Source organism: Pristis pectinata, chromosome 24, assembly GCF_009764475.1.
Source record: "Pristis pectinata isolate sPriPec2 chromosome 24, sPriPec2.1.pri, whole genome shotgun sequence".
NCBI classification, from domain to species: Eukaryota; Metazoa; Chordata; class Chondrichthyes; order Rhinopristiformes; family Pristidae; genus Pristis; species Pristis pectinata.
This window is the reverse complement of record NC_067428.1, coordinates 11288687-11303290: the sequence shown is the minus strand read 5'-3', so window position 1 is coordinate 11303290 and position 14604 is coordinate 11288687. Positions and strand designations below refer to the sequence as shown.

General features: G+C 41.4%; 1 protein-coding gene across 1 annotated transcript in view; it reads right to left on the bottom strand.

Moving 5' to 3' along the window:
- The window catches only part of LOC127582673 (tumor necrosis factor alpha-induced protein 8-like protein 1), a 47927-nt gene that overhangs the window by 31115 nt on the left and 2208 nt on the right, over positions 1-14604 (bottom strand). The window lies entirely within an intron of this gene.

The following is a 14604-nucleotide window of genomic DNA, read 5'->3' as shown; positions in this document are numbered from 1 at the left end:
AGGCAGGTTATTATTGTATAACTTTTAAAAAGATTGTTGAACATGTAATGTACAGGAAAGGTTGAGAAGGTTATGGGCCAAATGCGGTCATATGAGACTAGTTTAGATGGCCATCTTGGTCAGTATGGACCAGTTGGGTCGAAGGGCCTGTTTCTGTGCTGTATAACTCTGACTCTCTCATCGACATCCTCCCTCTCTGAGAGACTACTTCCAAGGCATGAGAAGGGGTCTACACTGTCCAGAGTTTCATCATGGAGCTTTACTGTTGGGAGGTCAGTGCTGTGCAGTGGACACAGGTTGGTGAAGGACCCTTGTCTTGGGGGATGTTAAGAACAAGGCTCATTCTCTCTTGTGCTTTGTACACAAGTCATCACTGACTCATTCACTGAAAAATCCAAGAGAATGGGCCTTACACTCAACATCCACCAAACAAAGCCCTCTACCAACCTGTAACAAGCACTTGCAGAATCAGTTAATGACCAACCTTTAACTTGCTGATGACCCCTTTAAAAAGTGTTATCGTGGCTGGGGAAAGAGCAAGGTCCTTCCTGGTGCTAAGTGTATTCTGCTGTGCAAGGATAAAAGGGCTCCAAAATGTCAGTGCCATTGCAGTATTAAGTTATAGTCTGCTTACTTTGTATACTGCTGCAGTTAGAGGTTGTACGCAAGCTATGGTCTCATCAGAATGGTGCCTCACGCATCTCAAACGCTCTTTTAGAATCAATTTGGTAGTGCCCAAAACAAAAACACTTGCTAAGAAGCCAAGTTTTGCTTGAAGGGGGAATCTCTCTTGTGTGAAGGTAGAAGAGAAATACAGAATTGGAACCTCCAACAATGCAGTTTCCCACATTACTATAATAATGCGTGACGCCAGATTATGTGCTCAAATCTCGAGAACGGGAATTGAACTCCTGAACTTCTAACTCAGAGACAAAACTCCTTCCACCAAGTCACAGCTGACGACCAAGGTTTGCTTTGTAATTTACATGAAACTGCTACTGGCCTGAAAAGAAAAACAGGCTTTGCAGAAGTTTACAAAATGTTAAACTCCATAAAAGCTTCACAAAGCAATTCCAAGGTAATCAGAGTTTCCAGCAATTCCTGTACTTTAATAACTTCCCTCAGATTCGGGTTGCTCCAACTCACTATAAACCAGCCCAATGATTGCCTGGAAGAATTAAGTTGCTTACACTGGGAGCAGAAGAATGTGAGAATTTCCTGTTCTTGTCTCCTGGGTCTCCTGCAGAAGGCCCAGTATAAGCAGTTCACCAGTGTGTGTGTTCATCAGCAGGAATCGTTCCTGAATTTACTCCTAACATTGCAGAAAGATTACAGTATGTAAGGAGGTTATTCAGCCTGTTGAGTTCATACCAATCCTATGTAAGAGTGAACCAGCTAATCCCATTCCTCTGCCCTCTCCTCATAGCAGATTCTTTCCTTTTAGATACTTCCTTGTGTTGAAAAAAATCATGTCACGTTTGGCTCTTTTACTAATCACCTTCATTGTTTGTTCCCCGTTCTTGACCACTCCACCACCAGGAACCATGTCTCTCCCTCCACTCTGCTCTTCCACCATCTAAGAAAGTGTGCTTTGGAAATCAACCCAAATAACATGTCAAAGTTGACAATGATCCAGAACAGTTCAACCTTTTGTTTCTGTTGTCCTTTAAACTCAAGCTTCACTCTCCTCCTGCTGTCCACATAATGGGGAATGGAGCAGTGGGCAGAGGTTGGTTTATCGTCACATGTACCAGGATACGATGAAAAGTTTTGCATGCCATCAAGATGGATCATTCAAAACATAAAAGTACATCGAGGTAGTACAAAAAGAAAAAAGACACACAATAACAGAATATAGACACAAGAGATTGCAGATGCTGGAATCTGAAGCAACAATCTATCTGCTGGAAGTGAGAAACCCTTCAACCAGAAAAGTTGACATTTCCTTTTCTCCCACAGATGCTGCTGGACTCGCTGAGTTCTTCCAGCAGATTGCTTGTTATAACAGAATGTACCTCTCTCAACACCTCCTTGGTGATAACACATCAGCAGAGTTATCACAGTCTTACCTAATCCTGGTCTTATGCACTTCTGACTTTCTGGAAGCAATCACTGGAATTTGTGTCTCGGGTTACTGAAATCAGCTGCTGCATCTTCAAGAAGTGCAACTTGTTAATTATACCACGAGGGGGCATCCCAGCCAGCCTATATGTTCAGTTATTGTTTAGTATTCCACGTTTTAAAAGACAACTACAAAGATAATTAACTGAGTGTACATAACTGAAATATATTCTAGTCCTAACAGAATAATGACATTGGAATGAATGCTACTGCTGAATTCTTTCACACTAATACAAATAAGTGAAAATTACACTAAATCCAATAAATATTCATATTATACTTGTGCTGCAAGTATTCACCACTGCCCTTGCTGTGTTGCCCCAAGCACATATCTTGCAGGGACTGCTACAAACCAAATGTAAACCCACTGGGACTCGATGCCAGGAAGTCACTTTTCCTCCATTTGGCATAGCACCAGCAATCTTCTAAATTACCATACATTTTGTCCTAACATGCAAAGTCTGGGTTAGCCATCAAGCTAGAAATGCAAATGTTTTGTCAGCATTTAAACAAAGCGCATGAATTTGCAAGCTTCCTGGGATCCTTTCATGCACCTTATACAATTCCAGCAAGACAATTAATTTAATTTGGCGAGTATCCCAATTCAAACCGACATTACACAAGATATTCGAATGGTGAAACGTCACTTTTGTGGAGTACAAGCTATTCACAAACCAAGCTCAGTGCTGGTAACATCTTAATCAATGAATTATTCACGAACAACACTCTGTTCTTCCTTTTGTGCAGAATGTTGATCTGAATTAAAGTATCAATAAGCAATGTGTTAGGTTTTCCAGATACAACAGTGTCTATACTTCAGCTGAGAAACATGAACAAGGAGGTGACACTAATTTAGGGAGGTGTAAGAGTGAAAAAAATTTGTTGAAAAAAAAATTGGCATCAGGTGATCTTTTCAAAATACACCAAAGCCTGGAGAACCAAACAGGTAAGAGATGATAATAAAGGATCATACTACTTCCTGACAACTTAACAGGGGTTTAGTTTTTCCTGTTTAGATTCTAAAGTTAAATCTAAAATATTTTGGGACATCTAATCTTAAAACAAACTCTTGGGTGAGTTTTCCTACTTTCGCTAAGCTACAAAACAAAAATTAAATGTTCTTGTATTTGCTTCCTCGTCCCTACTAGATTGGTTGTGGTTCCGGGAGGGAGACTCACTGGCAAAGGAGGGGATGGGGAAGGGAGCTGCAATCAGTGGTGTCTTCCTCTGGGCAAGGTAGAGAACAAAAATCGGCCATTAGTTCTGCTCCCAATTTCTAGTTCTTGTAACCTGCTGGAAATGCAGGTTGTGTTTGGGTCAGTGCTTGGCTCTGACGTTTCCCAGCTATCAATCAAGGGCTGAAACTTATTACCAGGGATCACAATTGATGAATTACCACGAGGGTCCCAAAGGGTGCTCACTGTTGGGGGCTCCACGTATCCAAGACCTTTGTAGGCAAGGGGGACAGAGGGTGGAAACAAGTTGTCAATTATTTCTCAGTTAGTCAATCAGGGGAATGGTTTCTTGCTGATTGCTAACAGGACACATTAAAGTTTCTCCCAAATGCTTTGGAACCAATCCAAGTGTCGAACAGAAGAAAAGGAGACAGCTCAAACTTATTTTTCCACAGACAGAAGTTAGCTCCCTCCCAGAAGTAGTTTTAAATATTATTTGGCACTGCCTACAAAGGTTAAAAAGGCTAAATCGCAACAATGCATAAACAGAGTTGGGATGAAATCAAAAATCTTCTAGCATGATAGAGAATTGAATTAGCTTGGGAGAGAACACTGGAACATGTTTTTTCTACACAAACACACCTCCAAATAATTCGTGGTGGATTAATAGTAAGAGAGACAAGGATAGTCTGAAAATTAACGTCCTGAATTGGAGGGAAAAGCAGTCTTCAACAGGACTAGCAAAAGTGGACTGGGAGCAGTTGCTTTAAACTGGGAGCAGTGGAAGTCATTTAAAAAATGAAATACTGAGAGTTCAGGGTCAATCTGTTCCTGTAATGGTGAAAGGCAAGGCCAACAAGTTGAAAGAACCCTAGATGTCAAGGAAAACTGAGGGCAGGATGAAAAGGTAGCCTTTGACAGCTTCAGGGAACAAAAAAAGGACAGGCCCAATAGGATATAGAAACTGTAGGGGGAGGGCTACTTTAAAAAAAATGTAGTGGGCAAAGAATGGGCATAAAACAGCATCAGTGGGCAAGATTAAAGCATTTTATAAGTATATTAAGGGCAAGAGGGGAACCAGGGAAAGAGCAAGGCCTATTAGAGAGCCAAGTAGCAATCTGTGCTGAGAAGATAGAACAGTACAGCGCAGGAACAGGCCCTTCAGCCCACGAGGCTGTGCCAAACTAACTAAATTAGTAATCAAATGCCCAATTAAACTAATCCTTTCTTCCTACACAATGTCCATATCCTTCCATTCTCTGCACATTGCCTATCTAAGAAACTCTTGAATGCCCCTATTGTATCTGCCTCCACCACCACCTCAGGCAGTGCATTCCAGGCAGCCACCACTCTGTGTAATAAACTTGCCCCGCACATCTCCTTTGAACTTACCCCCCCCCCCCCCCCCTTCACCTTAAATGCATGCCCTCTAGTATTAGACATTTAAGACAAGGATGTTGTAATTGGAGAATTCAGGAAGGGGGACAGTGGAATTCTAGCACAAATTACCAGTGAAAAGGAGAAGGTATTAGAAGTCTTAGCAGTGTTAAAGGTGGATAAATCCCCAGGGCCTGATGAAATACACCCTAGGCTGCTCTCAGAGGAGATTGTTGGGGCTCAAAAAGAAATTTTGAAATCTTGTCTAGCCACAGAAGTGGTGCCAGATGACTGGAAGACAGTAAGTGCGATATTCTTATTCACAAGGACAGCAGGGATAACCAAGCTAATTAAAGGCCAGTGAGTCTAATGTGAATGGTAGGGAAATTAATGGAAGAAATTCTGAGGGAGAGGATTAAGCTGCATTTCGTGAGGCAGGGATCAATCAAGGGCAGTCAGTGTGACTTTGTTAAAGGAAGATCCCGTTTGACTTATTTGATTGAACTTTTTTGGGGAGGTGATTGAATGTGTCAATTAGGATAGTGTAGTTAATTCAGTCTGCATGGACCTCAGTAAAGCCTTTGACAAGATACCACAGGAAATGTTCCAAAATGGAAGGGCCCATGGGATCCAAGCCAAAGTAGCAAACTGGATCCAAAATTAGCTTGCTGATAGGAGGCAGAGAGTGTTGCTTGAGGGTTTCTTTTTGTAGAAGATAGTGGAAGCTTGTGACCAGTGATGTATCTCAGCGATTAGTCCTGCAACCTTTGCTGTTTGGTGTATACATTAACAATCTGGATGTGAATGTAGGTGGTGTGATAGGCAAGTTTGCAGATGATACAAAAAAATGATGGTTATCGATAGTGAGGAAGGTAGTTTGTGGCTGCAGAATGACAATGATGAGTTGGTCAGATGGACAGAACAATGGCAAATGGAAGTTAATCCTGAAAAATATGAGGTTATGCATTTTGAGAGGACTAATATGATAGGGTGTACACAATGAAGGGCCCTTGGAAGTACTGAGGAATAGAGGGATTATTGTGTATTAGTCCAAGGATAACAGAAGGTAGCAGCACAAGTAAATAAGGTGGTTAAAATGTGTAAGGGATAATTGCCTTCATTATTCAAAGCTCAGAATAAAAGCAAAGAGATTGTGGTATAACTGCACAAAACACTGGTTAGGTCACAGCTGGAGTATTGTGTGTAGTTCTGGTCACCACACTATAGGAAGGATGTGATTGGACAGGAGAGGGTGCAGAGGAGATTCACCAAGATGTTGCCCAGGATGGAGAAACCAGATAGGCTGAGTTTACTTTCCAAGGAGTGGAGAAAGCCAAGGGTGGACCTTATAGATGTATACTAAATTATGAGGGGCAGAGATTAGGTAGATAATGAGAAACATTTTCCCCTTAGAAGACGTGCCTATAATCAGAGGGTAGAGGTTTACAGTCAGGGATGAGAGTTTTAGAGGAGACTTGCGGAAGAAATCTGGAACAGATTGCCAGTGGGGCAGCAGAGGCAGAGACTTGCACAACAGGTAGGAAGTACTGAAACGTTGTGGCATAGAAAGCTATGAGCAGAGTGCTGAAAGATGGAATTAGCATACACAAACACTTGATGGCTGGCACAGACATGGTGGGCTGAAGTGCCCCTCACCATGATGGAAGATGCTATGACAATGGGATGCAGCATATTGAAATGATGCCATCTCACCCCAGGCTGGGAGGTCAGTCAAATGACTGACTATTCTCATCCTAATTCATAACCAAGCCCATCATTAGGTGAACTTGGGAATCTCACTCAAGGGAGATGATTAGGATAACTGATGCTACAAACTGGTAATGGAAGCTCAAAATGAAACTGATCGAAATGAAATGAAATTTTCTCTCTTCTGCCTTCTGGGAGAAGTACAGGGGAATTGAAAGCCTAGAACACCAGACTCAAGAACAGCTTCTTTGCTACAGCTACCAGACTTCAGAACCAATCATGTCCCCTTCACGGAGGTGCTGCCGCATTCTCAGATTCTTAATTCTATTGCTCTCAGTTATTCCATTATTGTCACTTCGGCATTTCTTTTTGCACTGCTTCAGATTGCACCATGATCTTTGCAACATTTTGTTGTTTTGCACTTGCTGTATTTGTTCACTGTTGTATTTATTATTACCATCCATACTATTTACTCTTCGAGCTTCATGCAAGCAAGGAATTTCATTGCACCCTGGTGTATATGACAATAAACTAATCTGATTCTGAGCCATGTAGGAAGACGCCCATGCAGAGTTTGCCATCTCACGTCGAGATGTCATTCAAGGCTGCAACTGGTCTCAACATTTACAGACTGGGGGAAGCGTGAATAAATCAGGCAGGACTCCTACCCCTGAACACTAAACAACAACTCTTGCTAGGAAGTGGGCATCTTGGCAAAAGGCACAATTCAGATTGCAGCTGAATAGCCTGCCACACTCCTGGGTGGGCTTCGCAATTAAATACTGAAAAGACAGAGGAACTTCTCTCTATTAAGGGCTGAGCAATGACTGCTGAGCCTCAAAAATTATGGAAGGAATGAGTGAAATAGAAGCAGAAAATTTTTCTTTTACTTGTGGGGAAAGGACTTGGGTGACGTCCAAAAGGTATGGGTCAACAGTATGAAATAATCATCATAAATCCAATAAACAGTTCAGGATTAATGTCTTTACCCAGGTAATCTTTGCACTAAAATGGACTGTTTTCATTTATTCTAATTGTGTTCTTTCTTGTAAAAAATTGTGTACAATTTCGGTTTAATTTAGGTTTTTCTTGTGAATGCCGCTTATCTAATGCTATGTGCCTTTGATCTGCTGCAAGCAAAATTTTTCATTGCACCTGTGCGTACATGTAATTGTGCATATGGCAATAAACTCGACTTTGATTCTTTGGAATGAACCTGCAATTGGGCAATAGCTCGATCTATATAAGGGGAAAACTAGATTAAGACATGGGCAGAAAAGAATATTGGGACAGGCTAGATGAAGGGGTGGTGGTGGTGAGGGAATATGCAGCTCATGTAGAGCACGACGCTTCCAAAGAACTGAATAAGAACAGAAAACAAGGGAAATACTCAGCAGGATAGGCAGATCAAGCAACATTTCTAAAGATCTGCTGGATAAGTGGTTAGCTCTGTTGCTGAACTTTATGCATGAGTTGACATTAAAGGGAGATTCTGATACTGAAGGCACCGTACCAATGATGACAGGCAGTGTCAAGTGTGGGTACCCACACTTTTCACCCAAAATCCTTAAGTGGTTTCATTTCCCTTCCATCACTTATTTTACAATGCATTGTAATTATCATCAAGGCACACAGATCATTGGGGCAGTTACAATTCCTCTGAATGCTATTATTACAAAGCCTTTTCCCATTTGTCTTCAGTCAACATTCCTTAAACAATTAAAGCAAATTAGCCAAGTGGGATCAAATTCCATACAGTGTTCGGCAATTGACAACAGCCCCAATTAAACTGCAATTCAGCCCAAATTGGGAACAATAAACAAAGGAAAAGAATGATAACAGATTGCTGATTTGTACTGGCTTGTCCACCCACAGCAGAGCAATTACTGGGTCTACAAAGAGGTCCTGCAAGGCTGATTGCACTTTGATGCAAATCCAGCTGGCAAACTGCTATAAACCATTGGAACTCTAAATGCATCTAGACTGGCCAAGTAAATAGCAATGCAATAAGCAATAGGTATGCACATTGGCAGCAGAAATTAAGTTCAAACCATGGCCTACGTAGAATTAGCTGTCCTCAGCTGGCAAGTGCAGTCAGTGATTAGGGCGAGGGTGGGGGTTTCAGGGGAGTTAGGTGGAGTCAGCCACGGTTCATTGCCGCTGGTCATTATCCATCTGCTCCTGCTGCAACACAGTTCCTTTGCCTTGGATTCAAGCCCCACTGCAGAGGAGTGATCCACTGATCCACTCCAAGGAGGCTGCACTGATGGACGAGGCATTAGACCTGGGCTCCGAGATGCTCTCCCAGACAAACACAATATACTCCTGTGAACTATTTTAAAAGATGACGGGAGTAATTATCCCCGGCATAATATCCCTCAACACTTTAAACCTCAGCACTAGAGGACATAGGTTTAAAGTGAGAGGGGGAAGGACTTAAAAAGGGACCCAAGGGGCAACCTGCTTCACACAAAGGGTGGTGAGCACATGGAACAAGATGCTGGAGGAAGTGGTAGAGGCGGGTACAGTTATGACATTTAAAAGGCATTTGGACAGTTATGTGGATAGGAAAAGTTTACAGGGATATGGGCCAAACACATACAAATGGGACTAGCTCAGCATGGACAAGTTGAGCCAAGGGCCTGTTTCTGTGCTGTATAGCTCTACCGCTCAAGCTTGCTGTGTACACATTGGGCCGAGCCTCTTACAACAGGTTATATTTCAGAACTATTCATCAGCTGTAAAGTGTATAAGGTATCCTGAAAAGATGCTATGGAAATGCACGTGTATATATGTGCATGTCTGAAGAGGTGTACATCAGGAAGGATGGGGTTACACTACCAATAATGTGCCTTCCTAATCTAATGCACTGCTGACACTGGTGGCCTGTCAGGCAGGGTAGAACAGAGGAGCCAGCACTCCTGCATCCACACCTCAGCAGTTCTTCAAAGAGTGAAGGCCAAAGTACAGGGAGGGGGAGGGAGAGGGAGAGGGGCAGGTGGAAGATGTTGGGAAATAAATTAACTCAGGTTAAACTTAAATTGTTAATGTGCTCCAAAATATCAATGTTCGTCTACATGTTAAACAAAGAATTCCCTTTAGAAATCTGCTATATAAGATTAATAATTCTCTGAAAACATTAGGTTTCAGGATAAATAATGACCAGGCACTTTAACTGAATACCAAAACCTTGCCAGAAGATTAATTAGACCACACAGCCAATGGATAAGACCCGGTAACAATTCTAACATTCCTTCCACAGTAATCGTGGCAAGATCTCACTGCAATACTGGAAAAGGGTTTAAAAATGAAAATGCAAACAGAGCATTTTGGGATTTAAATTAAAATGCATGTTTATGTATTATCAATAATTTTGCATATGTGCTGTATGCCTTAGATCTTGAACTCATTTTTGTGTTAACATTTTCTATTCAATTTTACTGGTTTGCAAAGTGCATGGTGAGTAATTTTTTGTAGGCTTCTTTGCATGTACAAAAGAAAGAACATTTATCATCCGATAGTGGACAACACCATGGACAATTTACCAGTTCTTAACAACATTTCCACGTATAACAAAATATACAGCATCTGATAGCAAATGTCAACAATGAAGTCTAAAATCACCGTGTCATATTACAGTGAAACTGCAATACAGAAGCCTTGCCCTTGGCCCAACCTTACATAGCATTGCTATTGATAATGCATGAGCTTTAACCCTCCATGCCTACCTTGTTAACATTTCCTATTATTCATTTTTCCTTAAGCATCTACCAGACCCACTGGTAAAATGATGAAATGGCATCTGCTTCAATCATTAGCTGACAATGCAATCCGCACCCTGGCAAAACTACTGTGCAAGCAAAATGCTCCTGTTCTTTTTATGTAAATCTTTTGCACTTAATTTTAGATTTCTGGAGCTCTCAAACAGAGGAAGCAGTATGCTTCTACCTAATCTGCCCAATTACTAACACAATGATTTTAAACATCACCATCAAATCAAATGAAAGCCTTAATCACCTATGCTCTATTTAAAAGCTTTCTATTACAGTGCTGCAACTCTCAGGACCTTAATGCCTTCTTTGGCATGTGTGATTTTTCACATCTTTTCTATTATTTCAAAAATAAACTTTATTCATAATAAAATATATATGTATAAAAGGAAAACAACAGTATCAAACTCTTTACAGTCTTAGTGTTTATTCAGTAGTGTTAACACTTTATTTTAGACCATAGTACCATTACCACTCATGTGGTCCCCTGGGTTGATACACACTTTTATTGTTTGAGGGGCTTCCCCACCAGACTCTGCCCCTCCATGTCCTGTAGTGGAAGGAGCCTAGACTGTGTTCCTTCCCCACAGAGCCTTTGCATTGGCTGCACCGAGCTTCAGTGCATCCCTCAGCACATACTCCTGCAGCCTGGACTGTGCCAGTCAGCAGCATTCGCTTACAGACATCTTGCTGTGCTGGAAGACCAACAGGTTTCGGGCAGACCAAAGAGCATCTTTCACTGAATTGATGATCTTCCAGCAGCACTTGACATCCGTCTCTATGAGTAGCCCTGGGGACAGCTCATAGATCAGACAGTCCTCTGATAAGCAGCTGCTTGGAATGAACCGAGACAAGGACCCTTGCATCCTTCTCCACACCCTCTTAGCAAATCCACAGTCTGCAAAGAGGCGGAGGGGACAGTCACCCACATTGTATTTTTCACATCTTTTCAAAAATAAACTGCATTCATAATAAAAATATATACAAAAGAAGAAACAGTGCAAAACTTTTACATTCATGGTCATCACCTTAAGTAGTATTAACTTAATTTTTGAAACCCTGCACCATTTCCATTTATGCAGCCCCCCCCATTGTATTTTTTCACATCACTAGATTGAATTCAATAACAATTGAACACCTGGCTTTATCACCCAGGCTATGTTGTTGGAAATCCACTTTACAATAAGGATGTTTAATCACAATGCCAGTAGCATCTTCCTGTTCAATGCATAACCAGGACACTGCATTTCTCAAACAGCACTGCATGGAAAGTGACACAGGGTAGTAAATGGCTACTGAGGGTCAAAAAGAAAAGCTTCATTAATCCATAATCCACTGTTTCATTTAGGGGCCAGGGAAGAGGCTCTACAAATGGAATTTCTCTCATTTTCTTTCATTGCAATCACTATCTTGAACAAATACCATCACAACATCATGGCCACTCCTGAGTTATCGGTCTTTGCTCTGTCTGATGCAGAGGTGACTTGTCAAGAACAAACACACATTGGCAGCTTTCATTCTCTCAGATGACGTCTGGCCAGCATAACTATTTTTAAACTGCTGGCCCACACATGGCTTCCCAAATACCCAGGGAAAGTCAGCAACAAACTGAAAACTGCCAATCACAACTTTTGAATCATTGCTTTCTGATAATCATTACAGTGATGCTGCTGGGGTTATGATCTTAGCAGATTATGAAAAATAGGAGCTAGCTCAAAGCACCAGGAGCAGGAATCACAAAATAATGATCGGTGGGCAAAGCCATTTGATACATTAGCACATTCATCAAGAAGGAAGTGCGCCTGTTTAGTAGCAGACTGGAGAGGCTAAATAGTCTACTTCTGTTTCTATGGTTGGAAATGATTTTGAGCCTTCCCAGCACTCGAGTCCTCAGGCTTAAGGAAATTTGATTCCAGCTGCATTCTCAGCCATTACATCTCCAGTGCTGGCATGTGTGTGAATCAATTACTTGAGAAAAGGGCATTTCACTATTTGGTTGCACTCTCTTCCTGTTCACCTTAAAGCTTTGCCCTGTGGTATCAGGTACTTGCTTCAGTCACATTTTCCTGTCCATAATCTCTCACTTTTCTGACAGACACGTATACATCATCTCAAATCTCTCTGCTTCCCCACCACAATCAGCTCAGCCATCCAACATATCCCTGTTGTCTGAAGTTTCCTCCTAACTTGCTAAACTTCTGTTTCAGATTTGCTGCCCATTTTACCTCGCATGATCAGTAAAACATCTAGAACCTTGTTTGAAAGATTAAAAAAATTACTCATGTATAACTTGAAGTACTTGTATTAGAAATTGGTATTGGGGGAGGTGAGGGGAGGTGAAAAGAGGGACCTTTGGAATGTGGTGGTATTGTTGCCAGTGGGTGCAAGATTGCTAAAAGTTGTAAACAAAAACTCCTTTTCCACTGTTTTTAAAGTTACATATTTTGAATACAAGTCAATTGATTGTATCAGGGTTAATAATGTAACCAGTTGTTTTTCTGCAAAGGAACAGAAGGACCATTGAGTTCTGTATGCTCACTGCCTCCAGCTCTCATTGTAACCTTAAATCTAGTCTCCATGCTGCATCTCAAAAATAAATCCATGTACCCATCCCAAACTCAACCCTGTAAGAATTTATTTTAACATAGTTTCTTGCAGCTGGAAGACTATGACTTTTTGTTCCAGATTCCAGCATCTGTAGTCTCTTGCGTCTCTATTATTTGAGATGAACTACTGAACGCACCAATGGGGATGTGAAAGCAGGTGGATCTTTGTGCAGAGGAGATAAATATAGTTTTATGATAAGTACCCATCAAATACATATTGTTCCCATCATGTCCTTTTCCAGATAATCCACAAATCTTAACAGCCAAAGTACTTTCAAAATGTAGCCATTTTGTATTGTAAGAAATGCAACAACCAATTTTTACCAGCAAGCTTCCAAAATGAAACACTGTGAGAATGACCAGGTTACTTATTTTATTGGCACAAAGCAAGTGAAAAGAATTGGTCAAGAGACAGACACCAGCTGTTCCTCAAATTAGTGTTAGGGATTCTTTATATTCACCCATCTCTGAAAGTGGAACACATTGGTACGAGCTAGAAATATTTGAACCCGTCTGATCTCGAAACCCAAGCCGACCCTAACCCATTGATTTGTACTGGGACCTGAGGCAGCCTAGTAATACAGAAGCAAAAGGGCTCATTCGGAGAGCAGATGAATCACTCCCCAGGAATCACCTAAAGAAGGTAGCATACAAGATGCCTGCATGGATGCCTCAGCCTTGGGACAAACCTGATTTTTGACTTTGAACGTAGAAAGGGCCCATGGTTTAACATGTCATCTAGAAACTGGCACCTAGAGCTGTATGGTGTTCCCACATTACTGCGCTAGAGCATCTGCCTAGATTTCTGTGTTTGGTTCCAAAATGGGATCTGGATGAGCAAAATCTTCTGACTCAGGGCCAAGTATACAACTAAATGAGCAACAATTGACACTGCCTAAATAAAGAAAATGCAAGAAAAATTGTTTTACCAAACACAGCAAGCAATTCCACTTTTCCCCAGATGGCCCCCTGGACAAATGAATTCACAGAATGATGCTGGATATGAAGACCAAAACATTCCAGGTTTGGTTCCTAACTTGCTTGAGTTGCTGACTGCTGTGACAATATTTGGGGACTCAATAACTCTGGGCTGAATCACTGCTTCAAAATCAATGTCCCTGTGATATTGCTACATAGAATTGGCTGAAGACAGGCACTAGCTCAGCTATGACGTGATTTTGGATTTGCTGCACAACCCAACAGGCATCCACTGAATTATCCAATGATTTCCTGTAGGCAACCCACTGACTTGTACACCAGCATGAAAATGTCTATGGGGAGAGATCCTAAAGGGCCCCCAGTTAAATTATGTCCTAATTAAGTATCTTTAGTAGCCCCAGTGAAGTGCACCCCAGAGAGTCTGAGGACATATTCCACAGGACACTCATGGACAGCAAAGGTCAGAATGAGAGGAAATATGGAAAACTTCCAGATGGAACTCAAGATAAACAGTGTTTGCTGATGACTAACAGGCCACATCAAAATCTTCCCTGAATACTTTGCTTCATTGGAAATAATCCAACACAAGGGAACCAGAGAGGGAAGAAATTGAGGTTTTCACAAAGGTGGTTTTCCTCCATAGAAAGCTTTAATAATGAAGGGTCTTCAATTTGATACATTAACTCTGTTTCTCTTTCCCCAGATGCTGCCTGACCCGCTGAGTGTTTCCAGCATTTTCCACTTTTGAAAGATCAGCAAGGCAAAAATAGTGCTGTGAAAATCATTGATTTTTAGTAACAGGTCATCAAGTAAATGCAGGTTCTGTTCTGGTACTGAGACACAAAGGTGACAAGGATCCCTATATTGATCTCAACTGAGCCAGTCAAAGACAAAGTAGACATCGCTGTT